Source organism: Lissotriton vulgaris, chromosome 12 (assembly GCF_964263255.1).
Source record: "Lissotriton vulgaris chromosome 12, aLisVul1.2, whole genome shotgun sequence".
Classification (NCBI taxonomy): domain Eukaryota; kingdom Metazoa; phylum Chordata; class Amphibia; order Caudata; family Salamandridae; genus Lissotriton; species Lissotriton vulgaris.
The window spans coordinates 652316540-652337318 of NC_141700.1; positions in this window are offsets into that span (position 1 = coordinate 652316540).

Genomic DNA, 20779 nt, shown 5'->3' on the forward strand with positions numbered 1-20779 from the left:
GTGTGGAGTGCAAAAAAACGATGGATTTAGGCCCAGATCCTTGTACTGGGGTGAATGTATGACATTGTTCTACATTCTGTCCATCAACTGTGTTTTTTGCAAATTTCACCCCGAGTGGGCTGGGTATACTCAGACGTGAGTCCCAGGCTCTCCACACCACTGGAGTCAAGCTATCCAGGCTGAAGAAGGCTGATAGCCAGAAACCGGTCCTTGGATGCTTGATTCCGGTCTGGGAAAGACATGGCTTGGTAGTTCGGACTGGACTGTTCCCATGAGGCACAGGGTCAGAGCTGATTTGCATATAGCCAGTGTCTAACCCAGGGTGGTGTGGAGTGCAAAAAAACGATGGATATAGGCCCAGATCCTTGTACTGGGGTGAATGTATGACATTGTTCTACATTCTGTCCATCAACTGTGTTTTTTGCAAATTTCACCCCGAGTGGGCTGGGTATACTCAGACGTGAGTCCCAGGCTCTCCACACCACTGCAGTCAAGCTATCCAGGCTGAAGAAGGCTGATAGCCAGAAACCGGTCCTTGGATGCTTGATTCCGGTCTGGGAAAGACATGGCTTGGTAGTTCGGACTGGACTGTTCCCATGAGGCACAGGGTCAGAGCTGATTTGCATATAGCCAGTGTCTAACCCAGGGTGGTGTGGAGTGCAAAAAACGATGGATTTAGGCCCAGATCCTTGTACTGGGGTGAATGTATGACATTGTTCTACATTCTGTCCATCAACTGTGTTTTTTGTCTTCTAGGCACTAGCAGGTAGCAGGCCGCGTCACTTGCGTTGGCCGGCCCAGCGGGTTAACCCCTGGCCTGGATGGCCGCGAATCCTAAACCTTGGTTCCGGAGTTCATGGCGAACCCACGAGCGAGCCTTGTGCCTTGCCTGAACCCTGAAAAGTACTGCGTACCCAGTGTGCAAAAAGTCACCTACAAATGCCGTTCCATGAGAGGGGATTTTGCATTATCCCCAAAACATTCTTGTGAGACCCCCAAACCGCCGTGCAAACTCCGAACCTTAATGGCGAACCATGCAGCTCAAACTAATTTTGAGGAAGGAGTGCCAGTTGGACATGTGAGTTGGCCCTCCTCCTTGTCCCAAGAAACCTGAGGAGGCGAGGCTAAGGGGCAGAGAGGAGGAGACAGCGTGCGGACCACAAAAGTCGCTAACCAATGACAGAGCCGACTGGCGCGTGCTCCAGGCGTGAAGGCAGGAAGGCAGCGTGGTTGCAGGAAGCCCGGAGCATACAGTACACGGTGACGCCTTGTAAAGATAAGAAAATCATTTGCGACACATGGAAAGCAGGCGAGCCAGTCTGGGTGGGTAGGACAAAAAAGCGAAAAGGAGGCACCCCAGAAACGGTGACGCAAGCCAATGGAAATAAGGAGTGCGGCTTCAAGCCCTTTTCTCAAACTCCTCATTTACCATAAAACTCGCTGAGTGAGCTGCGCATGCGCGCAGCAACGCTAGGCGAGACCTAAAAATGATGGCCTTAAATAAGTTGACAATTTTCTTGATATGTGCAAGATGTTGTTACATGCTGCATGTGCACACTTGGTCCTGTTCAATGCAAACTACTGGCTAAGACTAACACGATGCAATACAAAACTAAATAAAAATGCTGATATTTAAATAAATATGTTAGTAAGCATATATTGGAGAACACATTAAATTGTTTCCTAAATAAAGAAAAATAATGCCAAAAAAGAAAAGGATATATTCCATTATATTAAGTATCTGGTTGCCAAATGAACATTACAGTGTTCCCAAGCCAGCAGATGATTGTCCCAATAAGCAACAGAGGAAGGTCCTCGTTTAAGGAAGCTTCACCCGAAAAGAACTTCAGATGTTGCCAAAAACGTCATCAAATTAGCATAATTGTTTTACTCGAACTAGTGGTTAATTAAATAGGACTCCCATGTTGTAAACACTGTTGCTCCATCCTTCATACCTACTTCCCTAGACGTGTTTATTTCTGTATTGAGGTACTGCATTTTACCAAAACAAGAATCAGATATTCTTTGAGTAAACATGTCAGGTTATGCCAACTATGGAACTTGTGGTATGTACAATGCATCAAGAATGTGCCTTTCTATTGACTCATAAATAACAATCATAGAGAACAAACATGTTTTTTTCTGGCAGCTCCTCCTGAGTCCAGGTCTGTTTTGCAGTATTCTCATTTGTTCGGTGGTTACTTCCTAAATAAGTAATGCTGCATGTTTAAAAGTCACAAATAAGTGCTTCACGCCCAAATAATCAGTTGACATTTTGGAAAGTCATATTAAGCGTGTCATTGAAAAGCATCTTCCCTGCCTCACAGTATTTCCTCCAACAGAAATCCCTCCGTTGTGTTCAATTCTGAGACCTTGCGGGCAATAGAGCTGGTGGTCTACCCAAACAAAGAAACAAAATATAATCAGAACAGCAGAACATAAACAAGACCGCTATTAAATAGGCATACACTATTCCCAAATAATCCTCATTGTGCCATCAAAAGAAGCATTATTGTCCCAAAAGAAATATCAGAGTATATTATTCACAAAAGGGAAGACAGTTGCACCGAAGTACACGCTACACATTAAAAATATGTGCCCCAAATGACCACATTGCTTAGGAAACATCAGACGTTCCTTTAAAGTAACAGTGTCCTCAAATAATTATCCAAATGTTCTAAAATAGGTGTCTGATACTTGCCGAAGAAGCCTCATGATATTTCTCAAATCAACTTTCGGTAGCTCCCAAATAAGCATTCAATATCACTATAGGGGTCAAATCTTTCTCAAATAAGTGTTGGATAGTAGCTAAATAAGTGTCGGATAGCAGCTAAATAAGTAACAGACAGAAGCTAAATAAGTGACAGATAGCAGCTAAATAAGTGTCGGATAGCAGCTAAATAAGTGTCGGATAGCAGCTAAATAAGTGTCGGATAGCAGCTAAATAAGTGTCGGATAGCAGCTAAATAAGGCCCTCATTATGATGCCAGGCAGAAAGCTATCCGACAGCTCGTCAGAGGCTTTCCTTCCGACATCATAATCTCAGCTAGACCGGTGTATTATGATACTGGCGGTCAGAGGGAAACCCACAGGGGAATTCCACTCCACTTCAGAGGGCTCATGGAGCCCGTCGAGGTGGTGGGCGGAATTGTAATCCCAAAATGGCAGTAGGAGCAAGCCTCGACTCCGCCACAATGTTGCTTTCCCCCTGCCTTTTCATGGTGGTCCGCCTGCCATTGAAGGGCAGACGGGAAGTGATTTGGGGGGCGGGGGGGGGGTTCCTAGCAGAGGTCCCCTTCCCCCAAGCCTCTGCTATGGTGTTAGGGGGCACCTGTGGTGCCCCCCAAACATCCCTGCATTGTGTGACAGACACCCACACGGTGCAGGGATGTTTGAAAACATACATGTTTCTATTGCAGCTTGTGCTGCAGCCCATTTCCGGCCACCTCACAAGCTGCAATAGAAAAATGTATGTTTCCGACCACCTATAGGACGGTCGCATCCTAATTCTGCGGGTGGAACCGCCAACTAATAGTCGGGCAGATTCCATCCTGCACCTGTGTGGGTCGGACACTCGTCTGACCAACTTCGTAATAGGGTCCTAAGTGTCAGATAGCAGCTACATAAGTGACAGCTAGCAGCTAAATAAGTGTCAGACTGTAACTTAAGTGTCGGATAGCAGCTAAGTAAGTGTAGGATAGCAGCTCCTAAAGAAGCATTGGGGAGCTCCTAAAGAAGCATCGGGGAGCTCCAGAAGATGTATCATGGAGCTCCAGAAGATGCATTGGGGAGCTCTTAAATAAGCATCGGGTACCTCCCAAATAATTATCAGGTAGTTCCTAAATAAATATCACTCAGCAAGAATTTAGCATCAAATTACTTTCAACTTACACAAATAACCATTGGATTGTCCTAAAATATTATTATTATTCAGTTCTTATATAGCACATGGCTACCTTGGCAGGGTTTCCCAGTGCTTGGAGAACAGGTAAATCAGCCTAGGAGGAGCCAAAACAGCCAGGATTTTTAGTTCCCTGCGAAAGGTGGAAAGGGACGCACAGCACCTTAAGACCCTAGAAGAGAGTTCCATAGCCTAGGACCTAGAAAGAAGAAAGATCACCCGCCGCTGCGAGCGTATTTGACACCCGGAACCTAAAGAGAAAAACCACTGCTAGAGCACAGAGTGTGAGCCGCATATATAATATTGATTTACTAGTTTTTGCCGGTAACGTGGTCCTGAGGAAGAGCGAATCTTGTGCATGAAGCACAGTGCTTTCAATTCTATTCGATTGGAGACAGTGGAGTTGACGAAGAAGACCAGAAGTTAAAAAAAAATGGAAGATGGGACAGAAGCCTGAAAGCGGAGTTTTGCACAACCTGTAGGTGCCTTAGGGTAGCCTTATCTGCCCCGGAACAGGACATTGCCATACTCAAGTCTATATAATATCAAGGTCTGGATAACTGTTCTTTGCATAGAGAATGGGAGTAGCTACAGTATCTTATTCAGCCATTTCATAGTTGCAAAGCATGTGAAGGCAACTTTGATGGCTTGCGGTTTCATAGACAGGGTGGAGTTAAGCAAAAAAATGAGGTTCTCTACTTTATTGGTGGGAGTTGGTGGTGTTACCCGCACCGCCAGTCAGTGTTGGGGATCCCAGAGCAGGTGGTTCTTAGCCAATTCCATCACCTCGGTCTTGTCGCCGTTTAACCTCAGGGAGTTGCTGTTCATCCAGGAGAAGACCAGGCTGAGGCAGGAGTTGAGATCCTCCAAGTTGACTTCTTGCCCTGACGAAAAGGAGAAAATTATCTGGGTGTCATCTGTGTAGAAGAATGGAGTCAGCCCACAGCTCTCAATCATGCCTGCCAAAGGGTGGACGTGGATGTTAGAAAGCAACGGGTGGAGCCCTGAGGAACTCCTGAAGATAGAGGGAGGGATTTCAAAGCTATATTAGTTGAGAAGACCTGGAAAGTAGGGTCTGTCAGGAAGGAGGAGAGCCATTCTAAGGCCATGCCATGGACACAGGATTGGGTCAGTCTTTCTGCGAGAATAGCATGGAACACTGTATCAAGCGCCGCACTGAGATCCACTAGGATCAGAGCGGCTGTGCTGCCCGAATCCATAATGTCGACTTATGTGCTCAGTGATTCCCAGAAGGGCAGTTTCAGTACTGTGCACTGCTCGGAACCTGGACTGGGAGGAGCAAGCACCAGTTTACCTAGAAATAAGCATAAGAAAGTTCTATTATGTGTAATCACCTATGGAATGTACTGCCACCAGGGAGTGGCTTTGCAGAGTGACAAGAAAGTGAACTGGCTTATTTTAGTCCACAAATAAGCCCTATATTTTACCGAAACAAGAATCAGATATTCTTTGAGTAATCAATTCAATTCGAAACTTTATTCGGTTATTAAGACAAAATAAGCATAAAAGTAGATTTAAAAAATCACAGTTAAAAAAGTTCTTATAATACACCAAAAATAGTTCCACATAATTCAGATTACAATTGATTTTCGTGATTTAAAAACATTTTTAAGAAATGAAGAAATAAATACTACAGTTAAAATACTATCGAGCTTCTGTACAGCTAAAAAAGCAGGGCGACAACGATCAATTCCCATGGTCTTCAGTAATGGAACAACCCACCTACGTCTAGGTACAGTATAAAATTTGCAAAAGAAAAGTATATGTATATCGGATTGAACTGACAATTCATCACAGGGACATTTAATCAAAATTTTCGACCAATTATTCATAACGGGAAAACTGAGTAACCGAGACAACAGATTCAATTTAAAATGAATTAATAAAAACCTTTCATGGTCACTCATTGGTAGGTTCAAATATGGCTGTATGTTCCTAGAAAACACAATTTGCTACCGTTATTTTCTTCATTTCGGTCATAGTTCTATATTCATGCGGGAAGGTTATACATTTTTCTTTTAAAAGCTTTCTAGAGATATTACATAGAGAAGATGGATCTTCGAAATAATTCCCCATGCCCAATGCCATCAGGAATTTCCTCACATAACACAGCCATCTTATTTTATCACATTTCTCTAGCCCAACCGCATTATTCATAATCAAGCGGTTCAATCCGCATTCGTCAACTGTCCATATTTTATGCCATAGTAGGACTGGAGAATTGATAGTGGGCGACCAAGTATACCCTAGAGGGTTTGGGCAAAGAGTATGATGGGGTAAAGATACCTTCAAGGGATTTTAATTGACACAGGAATTTTGAAATCACTTAAAGGATGAGATTGTGTGGGCTTATTGATTTGGACCCACTAAAGCTGGTTATGCAACAACAAAAATGACATATATTCAAAGCTGTTACTTGTGAGTAATCAGTCAGGAGAGAGAGCAAAAAGAGATTGAAAAACAGGTGTATATAAACAAAGAGTATTTCATCTTTTTTTCAAATCAAGTTAAAAAGTTGGGCACAAGATAAACAGCAAAGATGTAAAAGGGTAAAACCATTAATCCACACAGCCCTTGTTACATCAATTGCTCAAGCTTTTCTACCTAACCCAAAATTAATAAAATATTTAATGGTAGATAAAGCCACAGTCGACATTTCGGTCTCTATTCTTTTGTGTAGGAGACCATCCTATGAATTTCATATCTTGAGTACCCTCAATCATGTAGGCGCATGTGTCAATCATGCAAGCGTCTGGATCATAAAGTCAATTTCCTAGCACTGATACTGATTCAAGAATTATCGTATTGCGCTGAAGTACCCTTATGGGAGCCAACAGGTGTCCCAGGTAGATGGAATAGTTTGCACCATACAGATTAAAAATGCCTTGGCGGTATCTGTTAAGTCGGTCGTTTCCGAAACCACGGGTTTAGGGAAGGGGTCCTCGTTAATTTTAAAGGATTCCCTTACACATTCGAAGGTATAGCGACGCCTTCTTGTAAATCTTTTTCAGTGAGGTAGTCAGTTCTGAGTTCAATGTGTCAGAGTCCGTCCTCACGCAGCAAATGATTTCTGACTGTGGTTTCTTCTTTGCTTCTATGTTCCAAAATATCCCCTTGGAGTATCTCATTGTGTGGACCACTGCGACACACAGAGACCTGCTCCTTGCTCAAATGCTCCACTGTGCCTATCTTATTGTTTACAATGGTATTGTCAGTCCCAAGGTCCTCTTGCCCTGGCCACCCGCAGGTAGTGGAATTAGTGGGTCTACTGTCTGTGGCAAGTCAATCAATATCCTCTAACCCCTCCAAGGTATGATATCGGTTTGATGATGGAATGTCGAAGTTAAAATTATCTCTATATCTGGTCCTATACTCCCCTTGCTGCCATGGATTAAAGTTAATCATCCAAGGCTTCATTATTGGGTAAAAGTGAGTCAGGTCCATAGTTTGAATCCCGCCATTACCGTGGTCAATATTCCAATTACAGATAAATCTTACCGCCCGTCTGTCTCTGAAGTTAACAATTATGCAGTCTCCAGGGATGTCTTTTTGCCTATGCCCAATCCAGCTTACTCTTCAGACGTGCATGATCTCTGCTTGTGTGTGTCTCGGTAAGGGTCTATTGTTATCTAACCAATGTATTACCTTATTCTTGAGTTCAAGGTAAGTTTCCCCTCTTTCATTTCTTAACTCTGGCACCCCTGTCATCACAACAGTATAGGGGGTTGACTGAGGGGGAAGGTCGACACATGGATGGTTGATCTTCTCATTTCTACTAATAGTCTTATCTGAAATTTTATCATTCTTATCCTTAGTATCTTCCCTCCTTTTTGGTACCATGCCAGACTCCCTCTCTGCCCCACCTTGTCCTGGATTCTTATCGGCTTCTGCTTGGGTCCCTAGGGGTAAGGTAGGGTGAGCGGGGCGTTTGTCGCCATTTACCGCTAGTGTCGTTGGCTTGCCAATTGCCTTTGAAGCACCACTAACAGTACTTACAGTTGAATTAGAGTTGGATATAACCACTGGCTTAACTTGTGTGTTCATGTGTTTCAGTATATCTGAGTTGGCTAAGCCCAACTTTTCTAAGTTCCCTACTTTATCTATTAGGACCCTTTATCTTTCCACTATTGGCAAAATGAGTGACTTCATTAGCTGCTAAAATTGACTCATTAAATCAATCGAGCTTAGAGGTAATGTTTTTTGTTGGGCACTACACCTCTCCTCATTGTGCTGCTGTTCTGCACTGTTCAGCTGTGGTTTGCTCTTGTCCCCCTTGTGATTCAATGCATTTGGTAATATTTTCTTCTGTTTGCCTTTGGGATTCCCCCTAAATTTATTAACAAACTGCAGTTTTCTACTAGGTGCCAGTTTACCTTTAGGACCTTTCCCTTTTAAGCTTTGTAGGGGAATCACGTTAACTGCACTATCTGCTAACTTGGTATCATTAATAATGCAGTTATCTGTCTCCTCTACATCATCTGACACATTAATTAGGACAGGGGGTTTCTCGTTTAGCCTCATATTAGATGTTAATGACAGCCTACTTTCCCGACATACAAAATCAATAGGAGGGCTTTGATGTGGTATAGTGGCACAGTCTAGATCTTTTCCCGGAAAGTCCGCATATGAGTCCATTAGGATAGAATCCTGAGAATACGTCGTAGTTATGGAGGTGTTTACATGTATATTTTTATCTTGCGTGGATTGAGTAGATAAACACATACTTGGCGGTAGTGAAAGACGCCTCTCAGTGATCTCTATTGCAGTGACGACAACCCATATGGTCTTCTGTAACATCCTGTCTATTGCAGTCAGGCTTGGAAGTGGGGTTGTTGTTTGTGCTTTTCTTCTCGATGAGGAACGAGTTGGCATAGGAGTATTTTTACCCATATTTATCTCTATCAACTACAGGACTACTTATCAACAGATTACTTACAATCAGATGTATAAACACAATATTCCTGGTACAATGGGCTGATGGGCAGACCAAGGGGGGTGGCCCTGCCCGGCCTCCCTCAGCCCCGGACGGCCACAGACGGCCCGGGCTTAGCCCGGCTGCCGCCCGCGCGCGTCCCGTGACACGGAGGAAGCGCCGGTGTTTTGTGCGCCTCCGGGCGGGAAAGAGCACGTGTCGGTGGGCGTGGCTGTCACGCCAGGAATTGTAGGGGCTGTAGTCCTCCCGCTCTGCGGCCGCTGATGGGATGGTTTGCGGCGGCGGGGAGGACCAACAGCGACGGTGTCTGTGAGCTGCAGGAGTTCCTCTGAGCAAAGGGAGCAGAGATAGCCACCAGGCAACCAGCAGGTAATGCAAATAATTCCCCCGCTCCACAGAGGGATCGCCGGTGTTTTGTGTGCTTCCAGGCGCGAAAGAGCGCATGTCGGTGGGCATGGCAGTCACGCCAGGAATTGTGGGGGCTGTAGTCCTCCCGCTCCACGGCCGCTGATGGGATGGCTTGCGGTGGTGGGGAGGACCAACAGCGACGGTGTCTGTGAGCTGCAGGAGTTCCTTTGAGCAAAGGGAGCAGAGATAGCCACCAGGCAACCAGCAGGTAATGCAAATATTATTTGAGTAATCACGACAGGTCTTGCCAAATATGGAACTTGTGGTATGTACAATGAATTAAGAATGGGCTTTTCTATTCACTCGTAAATAACAATCATAGAGAACAAAAACAAAATTCTGACAGCTCCTCCTGTGTCCATGGTCAATGTCCTCATCTTATAGAAGCTTTGTTTATTTTTTTCAATGTCATTAATTGTAAGACAAGGCTCTCGTACTATCTCAGGAGCCCATATGAGATATGCATTCAGCAACCAGGCAAGAAGGTGGTCACACAAGAGACTCATACTGTATTCAAGCAGTGGTATGTTGCCATATACCAAAGCATTATAAATATTGTGGCATAATGAATAAGTACAAGTTCGAGGTGGCAAAGAAGCCGAATTCCAAACAGCAAACAATTAGGGGGCTTATAGGACAGCCAGTTTTAATCGGGACACTAGGTAAAATTTGTAGCCTTTGCATTCAGTAGAGACAGGGAAGGGACATGGTGTATGCTATCACTTTTGGAGAATGTCTGTAAACCAGATACATATGTTTGCAGATTGGTAAAAAGTCATTAAGAGTTTTTGGGAATGGTACATCCACTATAAAATAGAAGATTCACTGTTTCACCAAACTCAAAGTCCCTCACCGAATTTACACGTAAGGGAAACCCCTGGATCTCTTTATCTGGTGGGTGGTGATCTTTACGGAATTTTAGACCAAATTCTCCACTAAACTGGTGGATTGGTAAAGCACCCACCGGACTTTAAATGAAGCCCATTATTTTCTCCATGAGGCTGACTAAGGGCCATATGTATCATCAACCTGATTTGTGATTCCCAAACAGCGATTTTTAAGAAATCGCTATTTGAGAATCGCAAATAGGTATATATGTACAAAATCACATTTTTTTTGCAATTTCTTAAAATTCCTTAATTGCGATTAGCAAATTGCGAATCGCAATTAAGCAATACTTTCCCGTTCATTTCTATGGCCCAGGAGGCCCATAGGAATGAATGGGAAGTTATTCTCAATTTGCGATTCGCAATTTGCCAATCCCAAATTGAGAATAATTTCAAGCGTGCGGGGGTGTCCAAAGGACACCCTTTTGCACCCTTGAAATATGCATGGGTGCACATGTGGTGCACAAACATGTGCATGACATGGCAGTTTGAAAAATGCAAAAATTTGCAATTTTCAAGGAATTCACAACTTACCACCAACTTGTAGTTGGTGGTAATTTGCGATTCCTTAAGGACATTTTGCACATTTTTTTTGCTTTATACATTGCATTTAAGGAATCGCAAAATGTGTGATTCCTTAAATGCAGTTGCAAAATAAGGAATCGCTAATTTTGCGATTCCTTGTTTTGCACCACATTTTGCTTCATACATACCATTTAGCAAATTTGCATTCGCAAAGGCCAAAATTCTGCGAATTTCGGCCTTTGCGAATGCGAATTTGCTTGATACATATGGCCCAAAGACATAAAAAGATAGTAAAACTGATCCCTCGTGCTAACATGGCAGTATATGTGTCAACAATTGAGGAGTCCTAAACTTAAATGTAGATGGCAGGCAGATACATTAAACAATATTGGTAAAGCCAATGAGTATCGATAATGTGAGAGTCATTGTCTTTGTCAATTTGAATGTATGTTATCAAACAGCATACAATTTAAATGTGTAAGTAAGTTTTTGCTATGGTACAGAAGTGACTTTCTTCCATATAAACCTGTCTGGATCTAAAGAGGATGCCAGAGGGTGACAAATATACTATAGTTCATATAACTTACAAGTCATCAAAAGAAATGTTTAACCGATTCTCAAGATAATTGCGAAAAAACAGAAATGCAAAAACATAACTACCATAATGTTGACACCCGATCAGAGCATGAGTAGATAAAGGTACAATTAAAAGGAGTGAAATGCAGTCAGATCCTTGAATGGGGGCTATGCAGGAATATAGTGACTAAAGTACCTTTGAAGTATCCAATGAGTGTGAAATTGGTTTTGGAGAGTGTTCCCAATAAATTCAATAGAGAGTAAACAGTTTTGGAGAGCGATTATGGTTTTCAGGGCAGGCAATCCCATTCAAGACTCTGGGGAGCATGTGTTTCTTTTTTGGAAGGTACAGGCGAAGCCAACAAGACTGACATGTACCATGGAGTTGAATGATAAGAAATGTCTGCAGATGGTCACTTCTGCGTCACCTCCTGATTTTGCATGGGTAGGAGGCATTCTCACAGAAGTGCTGATGATCACAAGTGGACACACCCCCGGACACGCTGTGCCATTTACAAGAAAGCAGCAGCTGCCTTGTGGTGCAACACATGGAAGGACAGGAGCTGCCGACAAAGAAACGATGCAAGACGCAACTGAAGATGCAGAGCTGGGCTGTACAGGTGGCTGGAATGGGAATGCAGCACTTTTTTTTTTTCTTTGTCCTCATTTGGTCTAAATAAGTGAGCAATTTTTAAGCAAACCAAAGGTTTATTTAAGGATCTTCGTACAATGGTACCTATTCATGTCTTTTGAACCCCCGAAAATCCAACAAAACCAATTGCCAAGATTCTGGAGGTGAATCGCGGTGCAAGTGGCGGGAGGAACCTGTCAACACCACAAGATAGTAGCACTATCTCCTGTCTCACTTATTTAATAATCATTGGACTTTTATATGTGACATGACAAATAGCAAAACAATTGAATCAACCTTATTCACCAAATCAATCCAATTCTTCCATATTTGACATCTTCTCTTTGAGGAACTTGCCATGTCTTACTTATAAATACGCCTAACCGAAACCACCCAATCTAATACTACTGGTGATTGTGGTACAATACATTTTTAAGCAGATTTCCCGCCTGGCTAGTAGAACCAACAAAAATAATAATGAGGCCTGTGATCTGCACAATTTCTAACTAATACCCGCCTCTTGTTGTATGACCCTGAAAATAACCAGACTCAAGCTTACCTTGATTTCTCCCCCCAAAATTTTAGAGACAGTCTTACCTATGTCTTGCCATAAGTCCTGGATCAAAGGACACTGCCAAAACATATGTTGATCATCTGCATCATCCGATTCACACTTCGGACAAATCTTTTGATGGGCACCTCCTAATTTAGTCAATTTCTTTGGAGACCAGTATGCCCTATGGTGCGTGAACAAATGTTTTCTCTTGAGATAGGCCGATTTAACCACATTCCAAAGAGTGCACACTGATACTTGCCATGAGTATGTTACGTTGGTCGATGGCAGGTCTCTTCCCCAGGACTCCTCCATAGGTGCTAAAGGGGGTTCACTCTTAATTAGGAGCCAATACCATTTGGAGACCCCCTTTTGTTGGTTCAGACATCCATGGAGTAGAAGTTCAAACTCTACACTATGTCCTTCTTCTTTATTCAGTTGTGCGGCCCAACTCGATAATTGATAAAACTTGAATCTAGCAAGTCTTTGGTTTGTATGGTTATACAACAAGTCCCACAGAAGTAATTTAATCCCTTGAAGCAGTTGGCCCCAACTCATAATACCTTCCTCTTGTAATACAATGGAATGGGAGTCTTTTAAGCAGACTGTAGTGCCTGGGGAATCCCAGATAGAGGCCCCTGCACTATAATAGGAAATCTTCAGGATCTTCCTGAATTGAAACCAAGTTTCACAGGCCAAACTTAAAAGCTTTAATCAATTAAAAAAAAAAATGTGGGTGGCCAAACTTAAAAAGAAAACCATCGCCCCCCTGGGAGGTATTTTTAGACGTGGCTTGAAACATTGGAGGAACACAGGAAATGTTGAAAAGGAGAGGTCTTACATTTTTTTAATTGAAAGGCATCTCAACTTCCGCCAAGCAAGCCTTACCCCCTTGGCCCAGAGAAAATAATTTTTTAAACCTTGTAATATTTTTAATGCAACCTGATCAAAACATTGAGGGATCGTATTGAAAATAAAGGTAAACTTAGGCAAGATTGACATCTTGATTAAGCTAGAGCGGCCCAAAATAGATAAAGAGCGGCTATTCCAAGAGTTCAAGAGCAACACCATTTCATTCTTCTTATAATCTAAATTCACTGATGCCATCTTAGTAATATCCTCATTAATTTGGATGCCAAGATAGCGGATTTGCTGCTTAGTTGTAACTGAACTTATGGGTGTATTCCATGTCATAACCTCAGTTTTTTTAGGGTTAATTAAGTACCATGAAATCTTTCCAAAATTCATTCATAATTACTCGAGCTTAGGTAAAACAGCAAGTGATTCACTGGAGAAGATCATCAAATCATCTGCGTATAAGGAGACTTTTTTCTCTCAGCCCTCCTAGTTGAAAGGTGTAAAACAGCTGTTGGCTCTAATGCACAGGCCAAGGGCTCTATATATAAATTGAATAGTAAGGGAGCTAACGGACACTCCTGACTCATTCCTCATTCTAGTCTGATTGATTCAGAGAGATTGCCGTTAATAATGAGTCTTGTGGAGGGTGTGTTATAAATATTTTGAATTGCTCTAATTACGCAATTGCCCAGCCAAACCGTCCAGCCATATATATTAAAAAAGGCAAATTCACTCGGTCAAACGCCTGCGCCGCGAAGAAGCCGAAAACCGAGGGGGGACATTTATGGATAGTGGCTATTTCGATCGCCCCAATTAAGTCATGTGTTAGCTCATAAAGCTGACGACACCTAATGAATGCTTTTTGGTCCAAATGAACCAAAGAACTCATTACCAAATTCAACCTCCCTGCCAAAATTTGTGTGAAGATTTTATAATCACAATTCAGCAGGGAGATAGGACAATATGACTCACAGTTCCCCAGACTTGTCTTTGGTTTAAGAATCAAAGAAACTGCGGTTTCATCCCATGAACTGGGAATTGGATTATTTTCCGTAAAAATTCTATCAAGCATAGTCACCAAGAACGGAGCAAAATGTCTTCAGTCAACGTCATGTAAAATACATTAGGTATAGCACCCGTGCCTGCAGCACTACCCTTTTTAAATGTTTCAGCACAGTTTTCAATTCTAAAAATCTATCCTCTATTTCAGTTGTCTAGTTTGACTTTCTATTAGTCGCGGAAGTGGTAAGTCCTCTATACAGTTCTTGAATTGCAGCTCTGAGACCACTAGATCTTCAGTATATAGCTCCTGAAAAACACCTCAAAAACCTTTTCTATTTTTAAATTATCTGAGGTGGTCTCTCCTGAATCTAGTGTTCTCTTTAGTTAGGCTCTTAGTTCGGTTTACCCGGGCCTTCCAAGCAAGAAGCTTCCCACATCCCTCCCCACAGTCATAGTTAGCTAGTTTACTAACCTCCCATGTTTGCCTTATTATATCATCCAAATGTTCTTTTAATATCTGTTTTTTAGCCATTAAGTCCCTACCTTGTTCCCCAACCGGATATTCTTCATGACAGGTTTCAGTATCAGGTTTTGCTCTAGTAAGCATATCTTCCTCCAATTTCTGGATAGCCTTCATAGACTCCTTATGTTTCCTAGCCGCCAAGTTTATCACCACCCCTCTAATAAATGCTTTATATGCATCCCAAATAATTTCTATTGAGGCAGAATTTGAATTAAGGTCAAAGAGGTATGTGTTTCATCCTTCAACTAAGCCATTATGGAGGCATCAAGGACTAGTAATGGGCGAAATGTCCATCTCCTTGTAAATTCACCTTTCGGCAATTGGAAGACAAGAGCGACAGCTGAATGATCCTAAAGATGTCCCGGAACATGTCTTATTGATAACGTATGTTTCAGCAATCCTAAATCAAACAGAAAGTAGTCAATACAAGAAGAGTGTACATACTTTTTATTATGAAATGTGTAGTCTGATGGTGTTCCCGGGCCATTATGTTTTTCTCTCCAAATATCTATCAGACCATGGTCCCTCATCAATACCTTTAAAAACGAACCCATTTTGAGGAGACTAATTTCCCCCCACTGGACCTATCTAGTACTGGATTTAAAAGTATATTAAAATCTCCCCCCATTATTATCGGATCATTAGATTGGATCAGGTGATTATAAATTGTGTTTAGAGGGGTTTCATTGTCTATATTAGGCCAGTAATAAACGACTATAGTATACCACTCCTTTTGAATTATAACCTCACATATAACCCAACGCCCTTTTGGGTCCACCTTAACCTCACCTATCAATACTCTAGGTGTCTGTTTAACAATAAGTGCTACACCTTTAGTAAAACAGGATTGTGTTGTATAGTAAGAAAAATCAATCCATTTCTGTTTATCGCAGATGGCTTTCCATTCCTGACAAGTTAGGTGGGTTTCTTGAAGTATTATAATTTCAAATTCTCCTCTGCCTAGTTACCACTCTTAACCCATTAACATTCCGGGTTTAACTGGTTTTAAAGAAAGAGTGGCTGTAAACAGCTGCTGTTATAGATCTGCCCGCATTTATTTATATTGTCTTGTCTAAATGTCAAATGAGGACTTTTTTTTCATTTTTCCTAACTTGCTCCCCATCCAGTGCAAAAAGGATAATAAAAGATTACCTTCAACATGATGTCTGATGTGCCCTCCCCTCCCTCCCTTGGGAACCCTCCCTAGCATTAACCTGGGCTTGGTGGTATACCACCCCGGCGAGTTTGCTCCTCCTCACCTCCGGATAGCATATATGTTATCATTTACTACAATACATAAAACAGCTTTACCCCTGGGCCTTAATTTGGTCAATGAGATTTCCTACCTCATTGGGTCCTTAAAATTAGTCATTTTGTTGTTCCACGTTACTTTTAACAAAGCAGGAAATCTTAGTTGTGCTGAAGCCCCTAAGGATCTTGGGATCGATATAAACTTCCACAGTTCCCATTGTCTGTCTTGGGTGCTTCTGGAGAAGACTGACCTAAATCGGAATGACCAAGCACCCTTAGTAAAGGAGCTAGCTTTAAGCTCCTCAGATAAGATCAGCTCTTTCAAAAGGTATAATTTAAAGTTTACCTAAATTCTCCTAGGTATTGTTCTGTTGGTGTTTTTTCTAAAGGGATCTCTGTGGATTCTATGAATATCTGCCTCCAGTTCTAGGGAGTCGATGGAGGGAATGAACTCCTTTAGTAACCATATAAGAAAACTTTTAATATTATCACCCTCCAGAACCTCAGGAAGGTTATGTTGCGTCTGCTATTGTTTTCTTAGACTTCAATTTTATCCATCAGAAATGTTTCCCTATTGTTAAACGATGAAATTTCAGAGCGATTTAACTCTACTTCTTAATTTAGGGCCACCACAGATGCCTCTATCAAACAGATCCTCTCCGTAATGGCGGAAACTTTCACTTTTAGCCCCTCACATGTATCTTGAATTTTTGCTTGGTTCTGCTCTGAAATAGCGAATTTACTTCTAATTTTAGATGTAAGATTCCCTAGCAATGTCATCAGTTCTGAAAGGTTCGCATTTTGTGGTTCAAAAAGATTCTCCAATCTAACTTCAGAGGATGACTGTCTAGAAGTTTGAGAGACAGCCTCAAGAGCGTTAATCTGCTATTCATGCTCCAGATTTAAGACTTGGAATTTATCTGATGTTGGAAAGTTCACGTCAGTTTCCTGTACAGTCCTGGTTCTTTCCACCACTCCTTCTTCCAAATTAGCCATTCTAGAATCCACAATTTTCTCAGTGGTTTGGGATAGTGACTGCCTTTCTAGCTGAGGTTTATTTGCCCTACGAACTTGTTGATCTAGCAGCACCACCTTAAAGAAGGATCTGAGAGAGGCTGTTGTTTTCACTTGAGTGATTTCTTTCCGCAGCTGTCTAGTTGGAGGTGCAACAAAAGAGATCAGAAACGAGAGAGGACTTACTCCTTGTCTTACTCCCTGTCTTCTTACTCGGTCTCCTAACAACTGCTCTCCCAGTCTTTAGATCAGGCAATATTCCAGACTCAAATATTTTATTTCTTAACATATATTTACTAGGAGCCTCTCCTCACTCTCTTTCTAGGGTGGCACCAAATCTAGTAATTTGCTCTAGTGGGACCGTATACTCAGCTATACATTCAGAATTACATGCAGAATTAATCATGAGCTCAATAAACTCAGTTGTAGTGTCAAGGTTTGCAACTACTATGTGAGAAATATCAGCCGAACTATAATCCTCACCCAACCTGATTGTTTACTTTTGCCTCTGCCTGTTCCCCTCTTCCAGGGGTATGCTGTTTCGGAGGTGGATCTTCAGTGGATACTCCTTTCACACGTCTGGGGCTCATGTGAGGGTGTATAGAAGAGGTGGTGATAACTACTGACTAAGGTAATTTAGTAGTAGTCTTAATGAGGTGCCCCTCCCACGCAGTTTCAAAAGGGGTCACAGATAATGGTGTTATATCAGCTCTTTTTAATAGAGGGATGGGTGGAGTCTCTTGAAAAAGGTAAATGCCACAGATTCTTCCCAAAATACCCCATAGGGGGATACGAGCAGCTGCCCGCCTCTTAGTGGCGATGTTATATGCAATTTGGTACTGCTGACCCCCAGAGCCACGAGGGGGCAGCCTAGCACCTCCCCCAGCCAGTCTGCCTCACAAACGTCGCTTCTTGCACTTCAACCAAACCGCTGAGCAAACGGTCAGTAAAAGTCAGAAAAACAGACTTAAATCCAAACAGTAATACTTGTCAGTCACTCACCCCTAAAGAACTGCCAAATTTCTAAGTGCAAATCACCATGAAGGTCGGCCCGCAAAATTACTCCTTTCAAGGTGAATTGAAGAAAAAGCAAAACAACCTGCTGCCCAAGGCTGAATTCCAAATACGCGCCTTTGTCCTCAGGCTCTGTTGCATCACAACCTGATGCAGCACCACTCCTCTACACTCCGACTGAGCCCAAAGAGAACAAGCATTTACAATGCAATGGTCTCTGCCTTATTAAAGTTAGAGCTATTGGCATTGCAAATGGAATTTTTTTCATTTTTTTTTTTTTAAAAACATAAACAAATGGTATTGTCATTTACAATGGCAATAGGTGAGCGTTAGAGAGTAGTAGAGAGTATTAGCGGACACACAGCCACACACACACACACACACACACACACACACACAGCCACAGACACACACAGAGCCACATACACACAGACAAAGCCACACACACACACAGACAGAGCCACACACATATAGAGCCATACACAGACAGAGCCACACACAGACACACACAGACCGAGCCACACACACACACAGACAGAGCCATACACACAGAACCACACACACACACACAGAGCCACACACACACACAGAGCCACACACACACACAGAGCCACGCACACACACAGAGCCACACACACACACACACACAGAGAGCCACACACACACACACAGAGCCACACACACACACACACACAGAGCTACACACACACACACAGAGCCACACACATACAGAGCCACACACACACACAGAGCCACACACACAGCCACACACACACACAGAGCCACACACACACACAATACCACACACACATACACACAGAGAACCACACACACACAGAGAACCACACACACCCAGAGAACCACACACACACAGAGAGCCACACACAGATGGCGGCAAACTGCATGAGCACAGCAACTCAGACCAACACACTGCCGGTTATCGGAAGAATGTATTGAGCATCGGGCAGGTAACAGACAATTGAAAGTGGGCAGACAGACCACGCAAAGGAGCGGATGTTATTAATGGTTCAACCTAGGTATAATACATGATCACCCAACCCACCATAGGGTTCCATGAATCAATAGACAATTCAATGGTCTCGGCTTTATTAAAGTTAGAGCTATTGGCATTGCAAATGGCATTTTTTTCATTTTTTGTTTTTTTTAAAGCATAAATAAATGGTATTGTCATTTACAATGGATTATAGTTTGACTGATATTTCTCACATAGTAGTTGCAAACGGTAAACAGTCAAAATATCGATTTTTTAATTTCGACTTACACTTATATCGAGTTGCTAATATCGATGGGACAGAATATCGATGTCCAGAATATCGATGGCCAGAATATCGACCCTAAGGTAAGTAATATCGAAATTACTTATATCGATAGCATATATATCGATGTAAGTAATTTTGATTTACTAATATGTGTTAGAAATTTTAGTTAAGTATTTAAATTAATTGTTATAATATGTGTTTAATATGTTTTTATAAATAAAAAATATATAAAAGTAAATAATATGTTTTACTACCAGAGCGGGTTGTGGGTTTTTAGGGGAATAGGGTGGGAAGTAATTTATTTGTAATTAAATAATAATTTTTTAATGATTAATTTATTTTGCAATGAAATATTAATTGGCAATGAATTATTTAATTGATTAATTGATTAATTAATTGATAATTTATGTATATTTTTAAGTAAATTATATGTTTTACTACTGGAGCGGGTTGTGGGTTTATAGGGGAATAGGGTGGGAAGTAATTTATTTGTAATTAAATAGTTATTTTTCAATGATTAATTTATTTTGCAATTAAATATTAATTGGCAATGAAATATTTTAATTGATTAATTGATTAATTAATTGATAATTTATGTATATTTTTAACTAAATTATATGTTTTACTACTGGAGCGGGTTGTGGGTTTATAGGGGAATAGGGTGGGAAGTAATTTATTTGTAATTAAATAATTATTTTTTAATGATTAATTTATTTTGCAATTCAATATTAATTGGCAATGAATTATTTCCATTGATTAATTGATTAATTAATTGATAATTTATGTATTTTTTTAAGTAAATTATATGTTTAACTACTGGAGCGGGTTGTGGTTTTATAGGGGAATAGGGTGGGAAGTAATTTATTTGTAATGAAAAAATAATTTTTTAATGATTAATTTATTTTGCTATGAAATATTAATTGGCAATGAATTATTATAATTGATTAATAGAATAATTAATTGATAATTTATGTATATTTTTAACTAAATTATATGTTTTACTACTGGAGCGGGTTGTGGGTTTATAGGGGAATAGGGTGGGAAGTAATTTAATTGTAATATTAATTAATTTTGGGTAAAGGAGTATTTTTAGGGTTCAGGGTCAGTTTTCAGTTTTTGGGTAAAGGGGTATTTTTAGGGTTCAGGGTCAGTTTTCAGTTTTTGGGTAAAGGGGTATTTTTAGGGTTCAGGGTCAGTTTTCAGTTTTTGGGTAAATGGGTATTTTTAGGGTTCAGGGTCAGTTTTCAGTTTTTGGGTAAAGGGGTATTTTTAGGGTTCAGGGTCAGTTTTCAGTTTTTGGGTAAAGGGGTATTTTTTGGGTTCAGGGTCAGTTTTCAGTTCTTGGGTAAAGGGGTATTTTTGGGGTTCAGGGTCAGTTTTCAGTTTTTGGGTAAAGGGGTAT